The sequence below is a fragment of the Hemiscyllium ocellatum genome, chromosome 12 (genome assembly GCF_020745735.1).
Source record: "Hemiscyllium ocellatum isolate sHemOce1 chromosome 12, sHemOce1.pat.X.cur, whole genome shotgun sequence".
In the NCBI taxonomy this organism is placed as follows: Eukaryota; Metazoa; Chordata; class Chondrichthyes; order Orectolobiformes; family Hemiscylliidae; genus Hemiscyllium; species Hemiscyllium ocellatum.
In genome coordinates, this window is record NC_083412.1 from 94,203,916 (window position 1) to 94,229,348 (window position 25,433).

Below are 25,433 nucleotides of genomic sequence, written 5' to 3' on the forward strand. Positions count from 1 at the left end.
AAAAAATTGCTGTCAGAATAGTCCAATTCATATCAGTGCACTGATCCTAATAAACAAAACAACAGGTGAAGAGTTGCAATCTGTTACAATCACAAATGGTTATCATACTGATATGTCCTTGGATTGCCTGCTCACAGCTCCCTCATGTAACAAGCAGCCTGGGTTATTCTCTTTATGAAGCTGGATTACAATAAGTAAGTGAGGCCAACGATGCTTGATGGACAAAGTTGTTTCTCTCTGACACTTGACCCCTATGTTACCAGTTCTGATTGCTCTCTGAGAATGATTACCAACTAGTCTTTGAATTTTCTCGAGATTCCATGTTGTGGCTTTACTGCTGTTGGAAGCTGTTAAGGTGTTCTTATTTCTGGAGTTTGGGCCTGTCTGGGTCCAGTCTGTAAATGAATCTCTTCTGGAGTGATTTTTCCTGATCAATGCAGATCCATGTGTTCGATGCATTTCTGGGAGCGAACCTGGCTTGTTCCTTCTGTAAAATCTCTTGAAGGAGGAAGCAAGGGCAGACTGCAGAAGGGAACTGGGGAGTGAGCAAGTCAGGAAGGCCTTGCATTTACATAGCACCTTTCACAACCTCAAAATGCTTCACCACCTCAAACTACTTTCTGAAGTGTGGCCACTCTTGTCATGAGGCGCGTGTGGCAGCCAGTTTTCACACAGCAAGCTTCCACAAACAGCAATGTGATGGTGAAGAGAGAATCTTATTATTGTGGTGAGGGTTGGTGGGTTAAAATTGTGTTTGGAACTCCCTACCTCCCTACCTCAAAACGCAGTGGACACAGAATCTTCAAGTATTTTAAAGACAGAGTTAGATAATCTTGACTGCCAAGGGGGTGAAAGATTATGGAGGGGAGTTGTAGAATTGATGTTAAAATCAACTCATCCATGATTTTATTGACTAGTGGACTACTCTTGTTCCTTGTCTGTACTGAGGAGAATTGCATTGGGGTTAACAAATGCCCCAGTGGAGGGCATATGCCTGGAGCATTGATTCTTAGATTAGATTACTTACAGTGTGGAAACAGGCCCTACGGCCCAACAAGTCCATACCGACCCGCCGAAGCATAACCCACCCATTCCCCTACATTTACCCCTTTACCTAACACTATGGGCATTTTAGCGTGGCCAATTCACCTGGCCTGCACATCTTTGGACTGTGGGAGGAAACCAGAGCACCCATGCAGACTCAGGGAGAATGTGCAAACTCCACACAGTCAGACGCCTGAGTCGGGAATTGAACCTGGGCCTCTGGCGCTGTGAGGCAGCCGTGCTAACCACTGTGCCACCCATTCTCCTGCTCCTCGGATGCTGCCTGACCTGCTGTGCTTTTCCAGCGCCACACTTTTTAACTCTGACTCTCCAGCATCTGCAGTCCTCACTTTCTCCTCATTAACATATGTGCACCATCTAAGGATCTGGTTTGGTGTCTCCTGTGAGAAAATGCTTCTCCAACAGGGCAGTGCTCCTTCTATACCGCCCTGAAATAAGATGTAAACCACAGCCTTTGGTCATCAAGGTGAGAGCCACTTATGAGGGAAAAGGCTGGGCGGTCTCCTTTCTCAATATCTCAACAGCCTTTTGTTTTGAAGTTGGCACCATTGTGCAGCTGTCCAAGAGGTGATGCCACGTCCATGAGATTTGCATGATGAGCTGAACTGTGCCTCTGGCGTTGATAACCTTTTTGAGGTCAGGGATCAAAAGGTGCGGGTCAGAGGACCAGTTACTCTCTGCTTTAGAAAGGTTCCTTTTCTTTTCTGCACTAGCAATTATTTGCTCAAATAATGGTATGTGACCCCTCGCTTCAAAAAAAAGGTGAGAGGTCATGGGGTCAAGGGTAGGATATTGTTCCTGCATCTCTGAAAGCTCTGATCTCTCCGAGCTGAGTTCTTAAGGAAGGATTACGAATGGAATTCCTGTCAAGAGAGAATGTTCCAACCACGTTGAAAAACTGGAACTCTCCCTTCCCTCCTCTTTGACTGTTTTCTGACTCTTCATTATCTCCTCTGAAAATAAATTGTCCAGCAGCCCTTCCTTATCGGATTAAATTCTCCTCCTGATCCCACTGGTTTGATTTTTTTTTACAGGTCAGTGTGAGATGAAGCCATGGACATCGGGGAGTGAGGGCCCTCGCAGGAGGGAAGGGGGAGACTGGTTGAGTCAGCACTTCTGCTTTGAGCTGTAGTTTTGCTGATCTCCTCCAGATTTTTTTCTTGGTGGGGGGGGGGGAGAAAGAAAAACCACTGTTACGTTTTGTCTGCATAATTTGGAGGAGTTGGTGTTGGACTGGGAAGGACAAAGTTAAAAAAAATCACATAACACCAGGTTATAGTCCAACAAGTTTATTTGGAAGCATTAGCTTTCAGAGTGCTGTTCCTTTATGCTTCTCATAATCACTGAATGTCCCAAAGTGTTTTCTAACCAATAAATTGCTTTTGAAGTATTGTTGCTACTGGAACTATAAAGGCATACAACACAGAGAAAGGCCCTTCTGCCCATTGAGCCCATGCTGGTCAAAACCAGCCACCTATCTATTTGAATCCTGTTTTCCAGCACTTGGCATAGCCTTGTGTGCATTGGCCTTGCAAGTGCCCATTTAAACACTACTTCACTGATGCTTGAGATGGTGGTGTGATAGCAATGTTATTTGACTAATAATCCAGAGGCCCAAGCAAATCCTTCAAGGGCATATGCTCAAATACTCAGTCAATAATTTGAATTCAATCAGTCATTCTGGAATTGAAGACTTGTCTTGGGAATGGTAACCACGAGAATTATCAATTGCTCAGAAGCTCATCTGGTTCACTAATGTCCTTTTAGGGAAAACAATCTGCCATCCTTACCCAGACTGGGCCTACATATCCACCAATGTTTTTGAGGTAGATTTATGGTAAGGGGAGGGTGATGATGACGGTGTACTTAGGATTGCTCCTACCTATTAGGTGTGATCATAGAATCAGACTGTGTGAAAACAGATTCTTAGGCCCAACAAATCCACACTGACTCTCCGAAGAGTATCCCAGTCAGACCCATTCCCCTACACCTATTACTCTACTTACCTCTGACTAATGCACCCAACCTACACATCCCTGAACACAATGAGCAATTTAGCATGGCTAATTCACCTAACCTGCACATCTTTGAATTGTGGGAGGAAACTGAAGCACTCGGAGGAAACTCACACAGGCATGGGGACAATGTGCAAACTCCACACAGACAGTCATCCGAGGTGGGAATCTAACCTAGGTCCCTGGCGCTGTGAGACGTGGGGGAGGGGATCAGACAGATCAGGATGGTGAATGAAAATGGCTGCTTCTGGGATCACTTAAACCATGTCCTTAAGGTCAATCACACACTAGCTGACATTTACTCCCAACCCAAAGCAGCTGGTCACATTGGCAGTGGAATTTTGAGTTACAAAGCACCTCCTTATTGGCCATTTGTGGCCCGTGCTACCGAAATGTAAAATTCTCACCATTGTGTTCCATATTTTGCCTCGTGTCTCCCCACCCCACCTCAACCATGTTGCTCACTCCCTCCTCACTGTCCCTCCATTCCACTGACTCCATCCTCTATACATTTCCCTCTTTGCTCTTGTATTGGCAGGGCAGGGGGCGGGTGGTTTTCGTGCTCTGCAATCCCCTCCCCTGAACCCACTCGCTGTGGCCCAGTGGGAATCTGACCCACCATGGATATTTCTGATTCCATCGGTGCGGAACAGAAGAACTCGGAGCAGGAGGAAGCCATTCAGCCCCTCGGGGCTGCTCCACCACTTCATGCAATCATGGACAATCTCGCCTGGGCCTCTCTTCCACCTTCCTGCCTGTCTAACACATGCAACATATTCCCTGTGGGAGGTGCTATCTCTCTGACCAGGTGGGAAAGATTTCCAAGCACTGTTTTGGCTAAAAGAAAAAGCCAGAGAGTTCATTTGGGGCAATATTTGTTGCTCGGGCAGCATGACTCAAAAACGTGGATTATTTAGATCCCCAGCACATCGATTTGGCAGAGCTTACTATGCATAAAATGGCAGCTGAATTTCCACTGGTTCGACTTAAGAAGAAGTGTTCATTTTCCAGGAAGGGCTTTGAACCTTGCTGAGAGTGTGTGTGCAAGTGCAAGTTCTGGCGTATTTCTCTTTTTGGGGAACCACTACCAAGAGCTTGTCGTTTGGCCCATATTTGGTGATTGGCGGAAAGTTTAGGGGAGATGTCAGAGGTAGGTTCTTTACTCAGAAGGTGGTGGGTGTATGGAATGCACTGTCAGTAGTGGTAGTAGAGTCAGATACATGAGGGATATTTAAGCAACTTTTGGATAGGCACATGGATGATACTGCAGTGAAGGGTATGTAGGTTAGACTGATCTTAGAGTAGGATAAAAGGCTGGCACAACATTGAGAGCCCTAAGGCCTGTACTGTGCTGTACTGTTCTATGTTCTATGTTTCTGTTTAAGCTCCTGTGAAGCGATGTGAGGAGTATTTTGCATCCACTTCTTTAAAGAATGTATAGGTTGTTGGTGTGATAGGCAGCTGGATTACCGTTGTTGGTGTGATGGGCAGCTGGATTACCGATGTTGGTGTGATGGGCAGCTGGATTACCGTTGTTGGTGTGATGGGCAGCTGGATTACCGATGTTGGTGTGATGGGCAGCTGGATTACCGATGTTGGTGTGATAGAACATAGAACATAGAACAATACAGCACAGAACAGGCCCTTCGGCCCACGATGTTGTGCCGAACATCTATCCTAGATTAAGCACCCATCCATGTACCTATCCAATTGCCGCTTAAAGATCGTCAATGATTCTGACTCTACCACTGCCACGGGCAGCGCATTCCATGCCCCCACCACTCTCTGGGTAAAGAACCCACCCCTGACATCTCCCCTATACCTTCCACCCTTCACCTTAAATTTATGTCCCCTTGTAACACTCTGTTGTACCCGGGGAAAAAGTTTCTGACTGTCTACTCTATCTATTCCTCTGATCATCTTATAAACCTCTATCAAGTCACCCCTCATCCTTCGCCGTTCCAACGAGAAAAGGCCGAGAACTCTCAACCTATCCTCGTACGACCTATTCTCCATTCCAGGCAACATCCTGGTAAATCTCCTCTGCACCCTCTCCAAAGCTTCCACATCTTTCCTAAAGTGAGGCGACCAGAACTGCACACAGTACTCCAAATGTGGCCTAACCAAAGTCCTGTACAGCTGCAACATCACTTCACGACTCTTGAATTCAATCCCTCTGCTAATGAACGCTAATACACCATAGGCCTTCTTACAAGCTCTATCCACCTGAGTGGCAACTTTCAAAGATCTATGTACATAGACCCAAGATCCCTCTGTTCCTCCTCCTGACTAAGAACCCTACCGTTAACCCTGTATTCCGCATTCTTATTTGTTCTTCCAAAATGGACAACCTCACACTTGGCAGGGGTGAACTCCATCTGCCACTCCTCAGCCCAGCTCTGCATCATATCTAAGTCCCTTTGCAGCCGACAACAGCCCTCCTCGCTGTCCACAACTCCACCAATCTTCGTATCATCTGCAAATTTACTGACCCACCCTTCGACTCCCTCATCCAAGTTATTAATAAAAATTACAAACAGCAGAGGACCCAAACTGATCCCTGCAGAACTCCACTTGTAACTGGGCTCCAGGCTGAATATTTACCATCTACCACCACTCTCTGACTTCGACCGGTTAGCCAGTTTTCTATCCAATTGGCCAAATTTCCCTCTATCCCATGCCTCCTGACTTTCCGCATAAGCCTACCATGGGGAACCTTATCAAATGCCTAACTAAAATCCATGTACACTACATCCACTGCTCTACCCTCATCCACATGCTTGGTCACCTCCTCAAAGAATTCAATAAGACTTGTAAGGCAAGACCTACCCTTCACAAATCCGTGCTGGCTGTCCCTAATCAAGCAGTGTCTTTCCAGATACTCATAAATCCTATCCCTCAGTACCCTTTCCATTACTTTGCCTACCACAGAAGTAAGACTAACTGGCCTGTAATTCCCGGGGTTATCCCTATTCCCTTTTTTGAACAGGGGCACAACATTCGCTACTCTCCAGTCCCCTGGTACCACCCCCGTTGACAGTGAAGACGAAAAGATCATTGCCAACGGTACTGCAATTTCCTCTCTTGCTTCCCACATAATCCTAGGATATATCCCGTCAGGCCCGGGGGACTTGTCTATCCTCAAGTTGTTCAAAATGTCCAACACATCTTCCTTCCTAACAAGTATCTCTTCTAGCTTACCAGTCCGTTTCACATTCTCCTTTTCAACAATACGGTCCCTCTCGTTCGTAAATACTGAAGAAAAGTACTCATTCAAGACCTCTCCTATCTCTTCCGACTCAATACACAATCTCCCACTACTGTCCTTGATCGGACCTACCCTCGTTCTCGTCATTCTCATGTTTCTCACATACGCATAAAATGCCTTGGGGTTATCCTTGATCCTATTCACCAAGGATTTTTCATGCCCTCTCTTAGCTCTCCTAATCCCTTTCTTCAGGTCCCTTCTGGCTATCCTGTATCCCTCCAACCCTCTGTCTGAACCCTGTTTCCTCAACCTTATGTAAGCCTCCTTCTTCCTCTTTACTAGACATTCAACCTACCTCGTCAACCAAGGCTCCCTCACACGACCATTTCTTTCCTGCCTGATAGGTATATACATATCAAGGACACGTCGTATCTGCTCCTTGAAAAAGTTCCACATTTCCACCACATCCTTCCCTGACAGCCTATGCTCCCAACTTATGCTCCTCAAATCCTGTCTTACAGCATCGTAATTTCCCTTCCCCCAATTGTAAAATCTACCCTGTTGTGCGCACCTATCTCTCTCCATAACCAAGGTGAAAGTCACAGAATTGTGGTCACCATCACCAAAATGTTCACCCACTAACAAGCCCATCACTTGTCCCGGTTCATTACCGAGTACCAAATCCAATATGGTCTCCCCTCTGGTTGGACAATCTACATACTGAGTTAGAAAAGCTCCCTGGACTCACTGCACAAACACCGCCCCATCCAATCTACTTGATCTAAAGAGCTTCCAATCAATATTTGGGAAGTTGAAGTCGTCCATGACTACGACCCTGTGGCTTCTGCACCTTTCCAAAATCTGTTTCCCAATCTGTTTCTCCACATCTCTGCTGCTATTGGGGGGCCTATAGTAAACACCTTTCCTATTTCTGACTTCAGCCCATACTACCTCCAAAGGCAGATCCCCCTCAAACTTCCTTTCTGCAGCCGTTATACCATTTCTAATTAGCAAGGCCACCCACCCCCCTCCTTTTTTACCACCCTCCCTAATCTTACTGAAACATCTGTAACCAGGAACCTCCAACAACCATTCCTGTCCCTCATCTATCCACATTTCTGTGATGGCCACAACATCGTAGTCCCAGGTACCGATCCATGCCTTAAGTTCACCCGCCTTATTTCTGATACTCCTTGCATTGAAGTATACACACTTGAGCCCATCTCTGTGTCCGCAAGTATTCCCTGTCAGTGCTACCTTCTCCACAGCCTCCCTACATTCTTGGACATCCTGATAAACAGCTAGCTTACTTGCTGGACTACAAGTGCAGATCCCATCCCCCTGCCAAATTAGTTTAAACCCCCCCGGAAGTGCTAGCAAATCTACCCCCCAGGATATTGGTGCCCTTCTGGTTCAGGTGCAACCCGTCCTGTTTGTACAGGTCCCACCTTCCCCAGAATGCAGTCCAATTGTCCAAATACCTGAAGCCCTCCCTCCTACACCATCCTTGCAGCCACGTGTTCAGCTGCACTCTCTCCCTATTCCTTGCCTCACTGTCACATGGCACCGGCAACAACCCAGAGATGACGACTCTGTCTGTCCTAGCTTTTAGCTTCCAGCCCAACTCCCAGAGCTCTTGAATGACCTCCCCTGATAGGTAGCTGGATAACCGATATTGGTATGATAGGCAGATAGATTACCGATGTTGGTGTGTTGGAGCAGCTGGATTACCGATGTTGGTGTGTTGGAGCAGCTGGATTACCGTTGTTGGTGTGACGGGCAGCTGGATTACCGTTGTTGGTGTGACGGGCAGCTGGATTACCAATGTTGGTGTGTTGGGTAACTGGATTACCGATGTTGGTGTAACAGGCAGCTGGATTACCGATGTTGGTGTGTTAGAGCAGCTGGATTACCAACGTTGGTGTGATAGGCAGCTGGATTACCGACGGTGGTGTGATAGGCAGCTGGATTACCGACGGTGGTGTGATAGGCAGCTGGATTACCGATTGTTAGTGTGTTGGAGCAGCTGGATTACCAATGTTGGTGTGACGCACAGCTGAATTACCAATGTTGGTGTGTTGGGTAGCTGGATTACCAATGTTGCCACAATGTTGCTGAGATGTGAAGAGGAAAGCTGATAATGATGCATACTTCGAAAACTCGATCATTTCCTAATTAACCCCATTTCTTAGACCGCATGCTGTCTGAGGCCGGGTGGGAAGGGAACTTTTCGGGGCATGGTGTGATGACGGGTTTTAAACTCCCTTTCTCACAACAGAATCCTCTGGAGTTAACATCACACTGACCCAGCCCTTCCCTCAGTCTGCAACTTCCCCAGGGATCTTCCCTGGGCCACAGCTGACCCTGTACTGAAAACCCAGTAGATTATCCCAATGTAATGGTGCAGTTCCAAATTCCTGCAACAATCCCCATGAACACCCCTTGGCAACAACAAGGTAAAATCAAACACTGGAGAGATGCCGGAGAGAGGAAGGATCAGCATGGACCTGTTTCTTTGACCAGCAGCCAGGCTGAACTGGGAGAACTGGCCAATCACCTTTCATTTTACAAGTGTCAAATAGGGCGGTGCTGGAAAAGCACAGCCGGTCAAGCAGCATCCGAGGAGCAGGAGGGTCAACGTTTCGAAGAAAGCTCTTCAGGAATGAAGGGGGCTGAGAGGTAAATGGGAGGGTCAGTGGGGCTGAGGAAAAGGTAGTTGGGAATACAATAGGTAGATGAAGGGTGGGGGTGATGGTGATAGGTTGGAGAGGAGGATGATCAAACCGTAACCACCCGACACATGGAGGAAGAACGCCTCGTCTTCTACCTTGGGACCCTCCAACCACACAGGATCAATGTGGATTTCGCCAGTTTCCTCATTTTCCCTCCCCCACCCCCCCACCTTTATCCCAGATCCAAACTTCCAACTCAGCATTGTCCTCTCTGTCCATCTTCCTTCCCACCTATCCACTCTATCGTCCTCTCTGACCTATCATCTTCACTCCCACCTTCATCTACCTATTGTATTCCCAGTTACCTTTCCCCCATCCCACCTCCCTCCCATTTATCTCTCAGCTCTCTTTGGGTCACCCCCTCATTCCTGATGAAGAGCTTTCTTCAAAACATCGATTCTCCTGCTCCTCAGATACTGCCTGACCTGCTGCACTTTTCCAGCACCACACTTTTTGTTTCTGGTCTCCAACATCTGCAGTCCACACTTTCTTCTTTCATTGTACAAATGTTTGTTTAAAAAACTTAAAAGCTTCTTCAAAATAGGAAGGGTTTGGAGGGTAAAAAATGAGGTCTGCAGATGCTGGAGATCACAGCTGCAAATGTGTTGCTGGTCAAAGCACAGCAGGTTAGGCAGCATCTCAGGAATAGAGATGAAGGGCTTATGCTCGAAACGTCGAATTCTCTATTCCTGAGATGCTGCCTAACCTGCTGTGCTTTGACCAGCAACACATTTGCAGGGTTTGGAGGGGTATGGGCCAGGTGCTGGCAGGTGGGACTAGATTGGGTTGGGATATCTGGTCAGCATGAATGAGTTGGACCGAAGGGTCTGTTTCTGTGCTGTACATCTCTATGACTCTAAGTAGATAAACCAGACACTTTGGAATCTGTGCATTTACAACACCTCTGAGAAAAAAACCCAAGAACAACCTAACCTTGTTAAAGGAGAAGAATCGTCAAAAAAGCTGCTCAAAAATTAGGAAGGGTTTTATTCTGAAACAGAGGGGAACTGAGGAGCTTTGCCCCAGGGGCTTATAGCACCTGACACAGTAATGCTAATGTTATGCCTCATTGCAAACTCAGTGAGGATGACATGGAACAGAAAGGCTGAATTGGCTTGTTTTATCATCTGGCTATCATACACAATTTTTACACTCACAGAAACACAACTGCCCAGGCTAAAGTTAAACCAATAAGTTCCAGCTGAGGAAACAACCTTCTTATAGCACATTGTGCTTATTGTGGTCCCAGCCAAGATGGAGACCGATGCAGTGATGATGTCATGAGCACATCTCTCAGTATACAGACATACTGACTGTGAGACATAGCACTACAGAAACCTTTGTCTCAGAGGGCAATTTAAAGTAATTCGCAAAAACAATCAAAAAGAAGATAGGAGAATTTGCTTTTAATTTAAAGTTGTGATTTGGAATGCACTTTCTGGAAAGATGAAGGGTAGCAAATTCCAGAGGAACTGTCAAGCAAGGATTAAATAAATGCTTGGAAGTCCAAAATGTACAGCAGTATGGGGAGCGAATGGAACTCATTGTATAGGGTTAAAAATCACACAACACCAGGTTATAGTCCAACAGGTTTAATTGGAAGCACTAGCTTTCGGAGCGCTGCTCCTTCATCGGGTGATTGTGGACTCCAACCACCTGATGAAGGAACGTAGCTCTGAAAGCTAGTGCTTCCAAATAAACCTGTTGGACTGTAACCTGGTGTTGTGTGATTTTTAGCTTTGTACACCCCAGTCCAACACTGGCATCTCAAAATCATCATTGCACAGGTCTTCGAAGAGCCAGCAGAGGCTTCCTGGGCTGAGTGGCCTCCTTCTGTTCTGCATCATTCAATGCTCCTTGGACCCGGATCTGTCATGCTTCAGGAACCCGACTTTCAATAAATGCTGGTAGGACAGAGGGCAGGGTCAGAGAGTTTAAATTATCTTCGCAGGATTCATTTCAATTGACTTTTCCCTCTGAGATTAGTGTGAGTTGATTTTTACCTTGGTTTTATAGTGTGCAATGAAAGCACCCTTCAGTCTCGTACCATTTCCCGGCTCTTAGCCCATAATCCTGTGTGGTTTGCTATCGCAAGTCCATATCTAAATCCTTATTTGGTGTTATGGGGGGTTTCTGCCTCTCCCAGCCTTACAGGTAGTGAATTCCAGATTTCCACCAGCCTCTGGATGACAAAGATTTTCCACACGTCCCCTAGAAGTCGATGTCCCCTGGTCATTGATCCTTCCATCGAGGGAAGAAGTTTCTTCCTGACTGTGCCCCTCACAATTTGATACGTCTTTATCATGCTCTCCCCTCAGTCTCCTCTGCTCTAATGAAAATAACCCCAGTCTATCCAAATCTCCAGCGCAGGCACCATCCTGGTAAATCTCCCTCGCACCAAGTCCAGGGCTATCCCATCCTTTCCATAATGTGGATTCCAGAGCCGCATACAGTACTCCAGCTGTGGCCTCGTGAACATTTTAAGTTGTCCTACTCTAACCCCCCTGCTTTTAAATGCTACACCTCAGTTAATAAATGCAGGTATACTGTATGCTTTCTTAACTGCTTTTTGAATTCAGAAAAGAATCTGGAATTAAGAGTCAAATGATGATCATGAATCCTTCAGGACATAAATGCCATTATTACCTTGTCTGACCTACATGTGACTCCATACCCAGAGCAATGTGACTCTTAACTGTCCTCTGGCAATTTGGGATGGGCAATAAATGCTTGCTTAGCCAGCGATGCATATATAATGTGAGTGCAAAAAACGAGGGGCTGTAAAGGAGAGAGAAAGGAGTACTCACAAACTGAAAGTTAAAACCACTGAAGTAATCAACCTTTTGACTTCCATGTGGAATCTCTAGTTCAACGTAGATTAAATTCAAATTAGTGGGTGGCACGGTGGCACAGTGGTTAGCACTGCTGCCTCACAGCGCCAGGGACCTGGGTTTGATTCCTGACTCAGGTAACTGACTGTGTGGAGTTTGCACGTTCTCCCCGTGTCTGCGTGGGTTTCCTCCCACAGTCACAAAGATGTGCAGGTCAGGTGAATTGGCCATGCTAAATTGCCCATAGTGTTAGGTAAGGGGTAAATGTAGGGGTATGGATGGGTTGCGCTTTGGCAGGTCGGTGTGGACTTGTTGGGCCGAAGGGCCTGTTTCCACACTGTAAGTAATCTAATACTATACTTTGAGGAGGAGGTGGCAAAATGTAGTGGAACCTACTATAAAGAACAGTATCAATTATTACATTTAATTCTGAGAATGAGATCTGGGATGCAAAAAATAGATTTATAGGAAGCCTGACTTACTGTTTTAGCTTTGTGCATGTATGATGGACATGTATCAGCTATGACCTTACCAGTTTGTGGAAGGTATTTTGAAGGTGTTTTTTTTCTCTTTTCTTTGTGGACATGTGTATTGTTTTTGGAGGGGAGACATTTGTGTTGCTAATTTCTGTCTGTTATCTTGTTGTAATTTAAATTGTTGTTGTAACAAGGAAATTAATACTCTCCTTGTGTGCCGTGGTATTCTGTTTGATGGTGAGTTGATAATTGATGAGGATGTTGATGAAATTTTCTCGTTCTGTCTCTATGTGAATCAGGTACTCGATACATCAGCACAAGTACAGTCTGGATACATCACCTCATACATAGGTTAGAATGAAAAAGAAGCCCCTGAAATTAGAAACAAAACCTCAAGAGTTACCCTCTTGGGAGGGAGGGGTGGGGAGAATATTTTGACCTGGTTCAAAACAAACATTACTGACTGTAGCTGTACAGAATCCCTGTTTATTCAGTGTAAAGGTCACTCACTGTGTAACTGTGCAGAGTCTATGTTTATCCAGTAACTGTTAAGTGTTAGGCCTGGTTTGGTACTTTTACACATAAAATAGATCACTCTAAGCTTTGCTTAAAGGTCTCAGCGTAGTTTTGCAAGGACAATATGGTGAGCCAAATGCTGGCAAACATTCTGATCTTAATGTCAGTCTTTGCATCTTCCCTTGACAAAGTCACAGTGTATATCATTAATCTCCAACCATAAAACCACGGGTATTGAGATTCGAACAATTGCAGCATCTTTTTAGATTAGATTACTTACAGTGTGGAAACAGGCCCTTCGGCCCAACAAGTCCACACCGACCCGCCGAAGCGCAACCCACCCATACCCCTAACCTAACACTACGGGCAATTTAGCATGGCCAATTCACCTGACCCGCACATCTTTGGACTGTGGGAGGAAACCGGAGCACCCGGAGGAAACCCACGCAGACACGGGGAGAACGTGCAAACTCCACACAGTCAGTCGCCTGAGGTGGGAATTGAACCCAGGTGCCTGGCGCTGTGAGGCAGCAGTGCTAACCACTGTGCCACCGTGCCGCCCACACTGTTATCAAAATTCACCCCACTGTCAGGATTCTATCTGAAATGCCTTCTGAAATGGCCCTAACAAGTCACTCAGATCAAGAGACATTTGCAATAAATGCTGGTGTCACAAACACCCTGTGAGCAAATAAGTTTTAAAAATATGTATTTCTCAAAATTTCTCCACCATGGAAGTTAAATTTATTGGCCCGTTGTTCTTGGGCTTGTCTTTACATTTTTTGTTATTGAACGAGGCATGACTTTGACAAGCCAAGGACCATTTTGCTGCCGCAATGACCTCGACACTTTGACCTCTCTGTCCCTCGGGCTTTCTCTCAGCAGTAGCGTGATTCCTGGCCTCGCACCCACTACACTTAAAGAAAAACTTCATTGTCCCCATATCTGCACATTACTGGATATTTAAAGTAGCCTTTGTACTTTCCAAGGAACAGATCAGTGTGTTATTGTAAGTAGATTTGATCTGAAGGTACAAGGACTTCCCAGATTTCTCAAGGGGACTGAGATTGAGCTAGAATGAGACAAAGTCCAGGGACTGTGCAAAAATAGGTTAACCTCAACACTGGACCTAGTTACTGTAGATTGTAGTTCATGGATTTTTGATAAGTGTGGTAACTACTTCATTTTTTTAGTTGTAACATAAATTCTTTTGGCTTTAATTAATAATTTCTTAACCATTGATCAGCTGTTTTGTCCCTCTCTCTGTCAATGTTTGAAAATTCTCTTTCTGATTTATCAAGTACACCCGGATTCTCGTCCATGTCACTGCCATCGAAGCCTGAATCCCCGTCTAACTTCTCCAGCTGTCCCGCCCTCCAGACTCTCCGCATTCCTCAGTTTGTGATCTCCGGCACACCGGCAGTCCAAACCTTGTGCATTGGCACAGGCACTGCCATACCAGCTCGGACTCACCCATGCTTTGCTGCGCCTTCTCCTATGCTTATGGTCTGCTTCTGCCTCTTGCCCGCTCTGTCTCAGCATGTATCAGTCATGTTCTCAATCTTCTTCAGTTGTACCTTCCATCAGGCCTCGAGTACACTGCGTTCCTCAGGATGGGCTGGTATAGATCGTAACAGGAGGAGGTGCTGCATTTATGTGCCGCCTGTTTGCCTCCTCAGGGTGCTCCCGAAGCACTTGTTAAAACAAAGAACTCCTGAAGCTGAAGACCTGAAACAACAACGAAGCTTGCTGGAGAAACTCAGCAGGTCTGATAGCATTTATGGGAAGAGAGCAGAGTTAGTGGCTCAAGTCCGTTGACTCCTCACCACCGTCCATGTCGTCATGAGGAGTCACTCGACTCAAAACGTTAACTCTGTTTCTCTCTCCACAGATGCTACCAGACCTGCTGAGTTTCTCCAGCAGTTTCTGTTTCTCTGATATTCTGAGGAGCTTGGTTCTCATGGCAGATGGTAAGATTTAAATTCAATTTTTTAAAAATTGAAAATGGGAATCTAGTGTCAATTATGAGAAAAATAAAATGTCCTTTAGGAAAGGAAAGTGTCTGAAGCACATGTGACTCCAAACCCCAGCAATGTGGTTGACTTTTAACTGCCCTCTGGGCAATTAGGGATGGGCAGTAAATACTGGCCTTTCCAGCGACACCCACATCCCATGAATGAATAAAACAAAATGGCCAGATGGCCTGGTTTTAATGGGGTTATGTAAGTGGGGAGTTCTGGGCCTGGACACCACGAGACCTTCCTCATTGTTCTTCGGATAACTCCATGGACATTACATCCAGCCGGACAGACAGCACCATTGCAGCAATTTACCCAAAGGATGGTGCCTCTGACAGTGTAGCACTTCTTCAGTGCTCCACTGAAGTGCCTGCTCAGATGCATCTGTTTGAGTTACTGTATTGAGGCTTGAAGCCTTCTGACTCAAGCTGCTGTGTATATATCATGGGGACTGCGTGTGAAGAGGTCACCAGGTTGTGAATAGTTGTCGGAGATCTGGCTGATCTCCTTCCTTCATTCCCAGCCCAGGGCCAATGACAGAGACCCGAAATCTGAGAAGACCCAGCTGTAATGAGCTGACCACCCAGAGATTTTGGACCTTTGCTGAAGGAGCAATGTCTCTCTTGTATATCGAAACATTCAGGATGAAGGCCATCACAGTCAGACTGTATGTGTCTCCTTTAATACATGATATCCTTTTTGTTTTGGTTAGTTTGTACCGTACAGTGTGTGGCAGGGCGTGAAGGCCAAGAGTTAAAACATCATGGCAAGGTCACAACCTTCAAAGCCTCTCCTGACTGGCCTCCCATCTTCCGTAAACTGGAACTAATTTCCATCTCCATTGTCTATAAGCCCTACTCCTGCCAATTCCCAACAACCAACACTCTTTTATAGTTACTGACCTGATCTTAGAATGACTGCACCTAATGACATCCAGGAGCATGTGCAGTATCATCTGAATCTTTCAAATATATATTCAAATAAGGAGTGATTTAAAAACCTAAAGCCTAAAAATAACAAGAAGTGAGAGGGTAAAGCTTAAGAAAATAGAATTTGTTTAATTTGGAAAAGTTGATTTTCGATTGGTTCGTAGAAAGCAGGAGGAGGCCATTCCGCCCTTCGAGCCTGCTCCACCATTCAACAAGATCATCCAACTCGGTCCCATGCTCCAGGTTTCTTCCCATGCCCTATGACCCTTTTACCTCAGAACTTCATCCCTTCTTCTTGCAAGTATTCAATGTTCCAGCCTCACGGACTGCTTTCTGTGGCCGAGAATTCTACGTGCTCACCATGCTCTGGGTGATGACATTTCTCTTCGTTTCAGTCCTTATTCGTCTACCCATCTCCTGCCACTGCAACCCCAGGTTCTGGATTCCCCTGTCATTGGGAACATCCTTCCTGTGTTTGCTTGGCTGCTGTCAAGTGAAACATGGTGGACCATGTCTCTGGGTGTAAAAAATGAGGTCTGCAGATGCTGGAGATCACAGCTGAAAATGTGTTGCTGGTCAAAGCACAGCAGGCCAGGCAGCATCTCAGGAATAGATGCTGCCTGGCCTGCTGTGCTTTGACCAGCAACACATGTCTCTGGGTGGGTTGGATCAATGTGGGATCGAACTGCGGTGAAAGCTGTACCAGGAACTTGAGGTATGCTGTGATTGTGTTCCCTGGAATCATCTGAGATCCTTTGTGTAGATTCACAGCTACCAATCCTCCTCATTAGTATTTATTCTGAGTCACTGATATAACGTTACCCACATTAAGGCTTGGACAGAATTGGCTCAATCTTATATATTTACTCCATAGTACTTAATAGCTAGTTTCTTTCCACATAAATTACCCAAGACTGTCTTGTTATACTTCAGTGTAGACCTGACAGTAGGTACACATCGTGGGTGGCACGGTGGCATAGTGGTTAGCACTGCTGCCTCACAGTGCCTGAGACCCGGTTCAATTCCCGACTCAGGCGACTGACTGTGTGGAGTTTGCACATTCTCCCCGTGTCTGCGTGGGTTTCCTCCGGGTGCTCCGGTTTCCTCCCACAGTCACAAAGATGTGCGAATCAGGTGAATTGGCCATGCTAAAATTGCCCGTAGTGTTAGGTATGGGGTAAATGTATGGGTGGGTTGCGCTTCGGCAGGTTGGTGTGGACTTGTTGGGCCGAAGGGCCTGTTTCCACACTGTAAGTAATCTAATCTAATCTAATTACTGTTTATCTACATACAATGATGAGGAGGTGCCAGTGTTCAACTGGGATGGCCAAAGTTTAAAAGTCTCACAACACCAGGTTATAGTCCACCAGGTTTATTTGGAAGCAGTAACTTTCTGAATGCTGCTCCTTCATCAGGTAGTTGTGGAGTAGGACCAAAAGACACAGAATTTATAGCAAATGACCACAGTGTCACACAACTGAAGTGATATGTTGAACAAACCTTGATTGCTGTCAAGTCTTTCATCTTTTGGAATGGGACCTGCATTGATCCCTGAGGGACAACACCAGACACAGGCCACCAGCCACACAAACAGCATGTGCTTTCACCTTCTTTAATCAGGCTTCCATGTGGGACCTTGTCAAAGGCTTTGCCAGGTTCAAGTCCCACGAGGTGTGTCGTCACATCCCTGAATAGGTAGATTTGGAAAAAAATAGGTTAACTATATAAAAAAAAATCAAGGGGACACACTTAATGTGGAAGGCAGGAGGTCCCGAAGGGATTTGAGGAAATGTTCCTCACCCAGACGATGGTTGGGGGCCTGGAATTGTCTGTGTATGGGGCTGTTTAAGGCAGGAAGCCTCCCAACCCTTGGATGAACATTTGAAATGTCATAACATTTGAGGTGAAGGGCCAAGTGCTGACAAGTGGGACTGGTGCAGGTTTAGCGCAATTTTGGCAGTACAGAATCGACAGACCTGTATGATTCTGCGACATCCATGTCTTAGACATTATTAATCAGCTTGCTCAGTGATATTATTGCACCTGGGGTAGGTGGGCTCAGTGGAAGGGATACTACCAGTGCAACACTTTGACCCTGGGATGCGGGAGTGCAATTTGAGGTGTTGCTTGTTGACTCAGGATCAGCTCAGCTGATGAAGCACATACTTGCATTTCTGTCACCATGCTCCTGAGATCCCTTGTCTTCCTTTCCATCAGTCAAGTGGTAGAGTGGGTGTAGAGTTCAGGGGAATAGTCCTGCTGTTAGTAAGCTATTGCTGCTGTAGGGGACTGCTTACTGCCAGAGAGGCGATAGCTGTTCTAATTGCCCTTGAACTGCATTATGTAAGATATTAGTCACCAGTTACTTCACAGAATAGCACAGTGAATCTATTGGAAGTATTCATCTCCGTATCTCCATCCACTTGCCATTCTTCTTTCAGCTGTATAAATACGTGAATATAATCTAACCACTTATTATCTGTTTTAGATCAAAGCATTTTTCTATCAAAGGAAAAAACAGGATATGTGTAGAAATTTCTTGTGTCACACTTAGAGTGAAATTTTGAACAGCTCAAAGCACCATTCTTCTGGCAGTTTTCTGCTCAGTTTTTAGATTAATTCCTTCCGTTGGAATATCCAAAGCCATCAAGTTTACCACGACGACATGCTTGTTAAATTAACGTTCAGGTTTCTGTGCAGGAAGAGCTGAAAGCAAATAACACTTGACTGCTCTTAGACTGAAAAAGTTAGTGATTTCTGTCACTGGTTTCAGGTGTGGAAAGCTGTCCCCTTGTGAGGCAATCTGGAACGAGAGGTCATAAAGTCGTAAAGATGTACAGCATGGAAACAGACCCTTCAGTCCAACCTGTCCATGCCGACCAGATATCCCAACCCAATCTAGTCCCACCTGCCAGCACCCAGTCCATATCCCTCCAAACCCTTCCTATTCATATACACATCCAAATGCCTCTTAAATGTTGCTGTTGTACCAGTCTCCGCCACTTCCTCTAGCAGCTCATTCCATATCCATACCACCCTCTGTGTGAAAGTGTCGCCCCTTAGGTCTCTTTTATATCTTACCCCTCTCACCCTAAACCTATGCCCTCTAGTTCTGGACTCCCCGACCCCAGGGAAAAGACTTTGCCTAGTTACCCTATGCATGCCTCTCATAATTTTATAAACCTCTATAAGGTCACCCCTTGGCCTCCGACGCTCCAGGGAAAACAGCCCCAGCCTGTTCAGCCTCTCCCTGTAGCTCAAACCCTCCAACCCTGGCAACATCCTTGTAAATCTTTTCTGAACCCTTTCAAATTTCACAACATCTTTCTGATAGGAAGGAGACCAGAATTGCATGCAATATTCCAACAGTGGCCTAACCAATGTCCCGTACAGCCACAACATGATCTCCCAACTCCTGTACTCAATATTCTGACCAATAATGGAAAGCATACCAAACGCCGCCTTCACTATCTTATCTACCTGCGACTCCACTTTCAAGAAGCTATGAACTTGCACTCCAAGGTCTCTTGTTTAGCAACACTCTCTAGGACCTTAACATTAAGTGTATAAGTCCTGCTAAGACTTGCTTGCACAAAATGCAGCATTTACATGGGCAGCACCGTGGCTCAGTGGTTAGCACTGCTGCCTCATAATACCAGGGTCCCAGGTTTGCATCCAGCCTTGGACAACTGTCTGTGTGGAGTTTGCATATTCTCCCCATGTCTGTGGGAGTTTCCTCTGAGTGAGACTCACTCTGAGTGCTCTGGTTTCCTCCCACAGTCCAAAGGTGTGCAGGCCAGGTGAATTGGCCATGCTAAATTGTCCATAGTGTTAGGTGTGCATCAGTCAGAGGGAAATGGGTCTGGATGGATTACTCTTCGGAGGGTCAGTGTGGACTGGTTGGGCTGAAGGGCCTGTTTCCACACTGTAGGGAATCTAATCTGGCAGGGGAGGAATTACTTCTCTCAAAGGGTCATGAATCTGTGGAATACACCCCTCCAGTGTATGGTGGCTGGTGAGACACTGAGTTCATTTAAGGAGGAGATAGATTTTTAATTAGTAATAGGCTGAAGAGTAATGGAGAGCAGGCAGGAAAGTGGAGTTGAGCTGAAATGAGATCAGCCATGATCGTATTAAATAACAGAACAGACACAAGGGGCTGAATTGTCTACTCTTGTTCCTAGTTCTTACATTCTCTGTCCTTACTCTGTCGCTTTCTCTCTGTTCTGTGCCCCTCCTTAAATATTATACTTTTTAATGGTCAACTGTCTCCTCGCACCTTTTTTTTGTCTAGGTGGGTGTCTAATTCTGTGCCTCGGTATACCTTGCTGTATTAAAGCTGCTACATAAATGCAATTTATTGTTGATGGTCATGCAAGCATGGAGTGCTTCACTGAAATTCTGGTGACGGGATTGTACATTGCAATACCCATCCCGTCTCTGCTCCTAGTCAGCCAACAATCTCTCTGCCCAGCCGATGTAGCCTAATCCCCCTCCCTGTCTAATCCAATTCCTCAGTCATCTAATCTCTTTGTTGATCAGACGCTGTTTGTCTGCTCAGTCGAGTCGGGAATCCTGTCAGACTCTGGGCCGGCGTGTAATTTAAGAGCTACCTGTAGTTAGTGCGGGAAAGTTTACCGTCAGGTCAAGCGTGTTTACTTATTAATGAAGGTCAGGGCAGATTGCTCAGGAGGTAATGCTGCAGAAGGTATTCTGCTTCCTCCTCCTACCATGACGCCCACTCTCGGGGAAATTAATCTCTGCCTTTAATTCCAAACTGGCTCAGTATCTTGTTTGTACTTTGGGTGCCACAGCTGGGCACTGCCAGTCACTTGTACAGTGACACCGTCAAATGTCTCAACGACAACTGAAGCTCCACAGGAACCACCCTCCCAAAGGCTGGGGGTGATATGTGTCTTACTATTGACAATGGTCTAATAATCAATCGCTCATGTAGAATTGATAAACTCCATGGGACAGTCTACCGAAAAACACATTTATACGTGATTGTACAATAAATCAAATGATTGCGCGTGCAATTCACGGATACACAGAGGATCAACTGTCAGGCAGAGTCATAATATTACGAACGGTTAAAGGTGAACGCTGTTAGAATAACACTGATTCCAAGGGAGACTGGATCAATTAGGACTGAATTCAATCGCATTAGTAGATATGGTGGGGGAGACCTCATTGCAACCTATAAAATTCTAACAGGACTAGACAGGGTAAATGCAGGAAGGATATTCCCAATGACTCGGGGTCACAGTTTAAAGATATGGGATAGGACACATAGGACTAAGATGAGGAGATATTTCTTGGCGCAAGCAGTGGGCGAATTCTCTGCCACAGAAAGCCACTGAGGTCAAAGCATTGAATGTTTTCAAAAAGGACTTAGACATTGTTCTTCGGGCTAAAGGGATCATCAGATTGCTTGCTGCAACCTTCCTACAGGAAATGAGGTCTGACATTGGAAGTGATATGAAAATGAATTGATGAATCTGAGTTGGGTGTGTACCTGAACTAGATGGAGAGGCTGTTGTGTGACAGTCACCAGAATGGAACAAGGAGGTTTCTCCTGGCCCCAGTGAGGGGTTACATCTCCCTGATGTAGGCTTCAGGACCCACTGTGCAAGGTCTTGTCCAACAAGGGCAGAATATTACCAAGGTTGAATAGCTCAGAGTGAGGGGGAATGAAGGACATAGTAAAATCAATTGCTGATACCAAGTTTTGATTGTAGGGGACTCACTAGGTGTTGAGGAGCAGCAGTCACCTGAGAATTCAAATTTGAATTCATTAAAAATCTGGAATAACAGTCTATTAGGAACAGAAGAAGGCCATTTAGCCCCATGACATTCATTGCGATCGTGGCTGATTTGTGACCTAACTCCTAACTCCCTTTGGCCCATTTCCCCATAATAACTTTAGTTTTAGAAAGTAAAGGTCACAACTCATCTAGTGTCCACTGCTGTTAGTGGAAAAGGGTTCCAAATATCTTGTGTGTAATGATGACCATGAAAACATTGCTGATTGAAAGGAGAAGAGGAATGAAAATAGATGGGCATTGACTAAGGCACCCCAAATGAAAACTGCAAACACAGCCCTCCCTAAGGGCATTGTGTGTCCACCCACAGCACACAAACTGCAGCGGTTCAAGAAGGCAGCTCACCTCACATTCTCCAGGGCAACTAGGGACAGGCAATAAGTGCTGGGCCACCCAGTGACATCCACAATGGATTTTTGTTAAGAAGAAAGGAAAACTGAATTAGTGTTGACTTCGCAATGTCCTAACCTGTGAGAAAGCAGAACAAGAGAAGACAGCACAGGAACATCGTTCTGGAACATTTGTGCACAAATTGGCTGCTGTCTTCTGTATGTGATAAGAAAAATACTTCTTTGGCTGTCAGCTGATTGAGAACATCTGAGATCACAAAGAGGTGCCACTGAAGTGCAAGTCTGTTCTTCTGTGCATGTGTTGGGGTTTGGGTATTGGTGCATGCATTTCTTTTTATTCACCCATGGCTGTGGCTTTCATTGGCTAGGCCAACATTTATTGCTCATCCCTCATTGACGTCTAGTCAACCTTCATAGAAGAATCATCGAATCCCCGTTGGTGTGCATCTGGAATCACCATGTAGACTAGACCAAGTAGGGATGGCAGGTTCCTCCCATAAAGGGCATTGATGAACCAGATGGGTTTTTCCAACAATCAACAACAGTTTCATGCTCATCTTTAGACTCTTCATTTCAGATTTTTATTGAATTCAAATTCCACCATCTGCCAAGGCAGGATTCGTAATTGGGTCCTCAGAACATTACTTAGGTCTCATACTGTCCTCTCCTCTGTCTATGTGTGGGATTGCGATTCTGAAAAGCATAACATTTTTAAACAAATTTTATTACCCCAATACAAGAATTGTGGCTCTGATGATCTAGACACGAAACATTAGCTTGCTGTCTCTCCATGGATTCTGTCTGACCCGCTGTGATCTGCAGTATTGGTTATTTTCAGTATAGATTCCAGATTTGCAACTCCTACGAATTGTGGTTAGGTCTTGTACAATCTTTGTCATTAGGGAACAAAACTTAAAACAAGATACACTGCATGTTTAAAGTACAATTTATCGATAAATTTCTATATTCATAAGTGACAAAAACTTGTCATCACATTCCTGATGAAGGGCTTCTGCCCAAAACATCGAGTCTCCTGCTCCTCGGATGCTGCCTGACCGGCTGTGCTTTTCCAGCACCGCACACTTCCAGTGGTAGGTCACAAGCCAGAGGGTTAGGTGGATAATGGGTCAGTGACGGTGAAGAGTCAGGGCCAGATTCTGTCAGACACTGACCTGTGAGAGGAGTTCCAGAGGAAATTTCAAAATGAACCCCATGAATACCGTGAAATGGTTTGTTTTGTACTTGTTTGTGTGTTCCTGCCTATTTTTCTCTGCATGTAAGTACCCATGTCTATGTGTGGGGTATGTTTAAATATTCCTCAATGCATGTGAATTTATCCATTTGTCTGTGTGTCGGGATCAGCCGTGATCCTATTGAGCAGACTCGAAGGACTGAGTGGCCTCCCTCTCTTCCCATTTTTTATGGTCTTACAGCAAAAAGACTTAGAATATGGTGACTCCAAGGGAGGCCTTCCCATGGATTGGTGAGAGCTGGTTAGTTTGTTCAGTGAATATGTGTTTGTGTGTGTCTAGTATGTTTCTAAGAGGTAAAAATAATGACTGCAGATACTGGAAACCAGATTCTGGATCAGTGGTGCTGGAAGAGCACAGCAGTTCAGGCAGCATCCAATGAGCAGTGAAATCCCTAAAAGCCCTAAGTCAGTCATGACAGTTTGGGTCTATTTGTTTTCATTTGTGTACGAAATGTGGGTGTTGCTTGAAGCCTGGCATTTGTTACTCATCCCTAATTGCCCTTGAATCGAGTGGCTCTTGAGACCATTTCAGAAAGGTAATTAAAGAATCAACCACATCGGTCAGTCTGTGTTAGTTTGTGAGTGTTTGTACGTGCGTATCTGTGTGAGCAAGCTAATGTGCTAGCATTTGTTTCTGTTTATTAGGCTGTGCAAGTCCATGTTTATCTCTGTGCCTCCCAATGCATTTGTGAGTTTGCAGTTAAATTTGTGTGTCTGCGAAGGAGATTTGAATGAATGCCTTTAGAAAGGAAAGGAGGGAATTCAAAACCGAGGGGTGAAATTGAGGAGATCAGATCCTGATTAAACCGTCCATCGCTGCCCTGAGTCCGTTCATCCTCAGCAGTGAACTGGTTAAGCGAGACAAAGAATTAATTTTGAAACATGAAGGAAGGGGCTGTGGAGGAGGGGAGCAGAAACACATAACCTCTGAAGAAATTCCAAATGTCCTTCACTTTCCTCTCAAGGTTTGTGTCTGGTAAATGCACGCAGAGTGTGTCTGTCTGCAGGCTGCTCAGCACTTGCTGTGTTCCTGTTAGTGGCACAAGGTCAGAGTAACCCACCTTCAAAGTTTCGGCAAAGAACTCCGACTCATACACAGGGGGCGAGAGAGAGGAAAGAGGCAGCTGGGCTTGGGAGAGGGAGAGTAAAGCAGGGGCAATAGAGAAGGTGGGGGGGGGAAGAGAGGGAGGGAGGGAAAGAACAGGGAAGCGGGTTTGGGAGGAAAAGACTGATGGAAGAGAGCCCAAAGGAGGTATGGAGGAGAGGAAGAGGAGAGAGGATAAGAGAGACTGGGAGAGGGGCAAGAAAGGAATCAATAAATCAGGGAAGTAACTAGGCAATACTGATGTTTCTGTGTGTGCAGGAGGTAGTGAGAAATCACTCACACCATTTCCTGGAAGAATTAGTCACAGAACATCTGCAAGGACATTTATTATTTAATTAATAAAATATGCAAATAATGCCGCTCAAACACTTCAAAGAGGCCTCGTATCCTATGGAGAGGATTTCAGATCTTTTTGTTTCGAAGGGAACCTCATCATTTTCTTTCCAATCCCCATGCAGGCACACACACAGGCCAACACAGAGGTATGGAGAAATACAGATACATGGAACAGAGGTATTTACACTCAATCGTACACACGCAGGCACACACACACACACACACGCACACGCACACACCGGCATACATACACACGCACACGTCACACAATTCCATCGCACAATCTCTCAAGCACAATCACACATGCACACAACACATATGTACAGTGGTCAGACATGGATACATACAGAGAAAAATAGTCATGAAAACAAAGAAAGGGAAAAGCAGATACATGTGTGCCAACATTCAGCTATGAACAAAAATCCAACCATTTGAATTGTAGATTAGTGCTTGTATCCTTTCTCTCTGTCTACCTGTCTGTGTGTGTGTGTGTGTCTCTCTCTCTTTCTCTGTTCTCATAGTTTCATTAACCCACCCCAGAGCAGTGAGTTTTGTGGTTTCCCACTGACGAGGTCACTTTTTGTGAAATGAAACTCGGGTGACCTTTCCACAGCACCTTCACATCCTGGCGAATCCTTCCTAGTAAGGAATCCTGACCATAATTTGTCATTGATGAAGTTGTTGTGTGTGTATGTGTGTGTCAGAGAGAGTGTGTGTGTGTGCACACTAGTCAGAGAGTGTGTGTGTGTGTGTGTGTGTGTGCGCGCGTATCTGT

The 25,433-nt window shown here is 45.5% G+C and overlaps 1 protein-coding gene across 3 annotated transcripts in view; it reads left to right on the top strand.

Annotated features, from left to right (window-relative positions):
• nrip1a (nuclear receptor interacting protein 1a) overlaps positions 1-25,433 on the top strand; it is a 184,486-nt gene that overhangs the window by 13,777 nt on the left and 145,276 nt on the right. The window contains exon 1 of one of the 3 annotated variants that reach the window (XM_060833855.1): positions 14,758-14,813. The exons of the other annotated variants lie outside the window; for them this stretch is intronic. The gene's annotated coding sequence lies outside the window, so the exon portion shown is untranslated. Of the gene's footprint in view, positions 1-14,757; positions 14,814-25,433 lie in introns of those variants that run through there. 3 annotated transcript variants of the gene reach the window in all.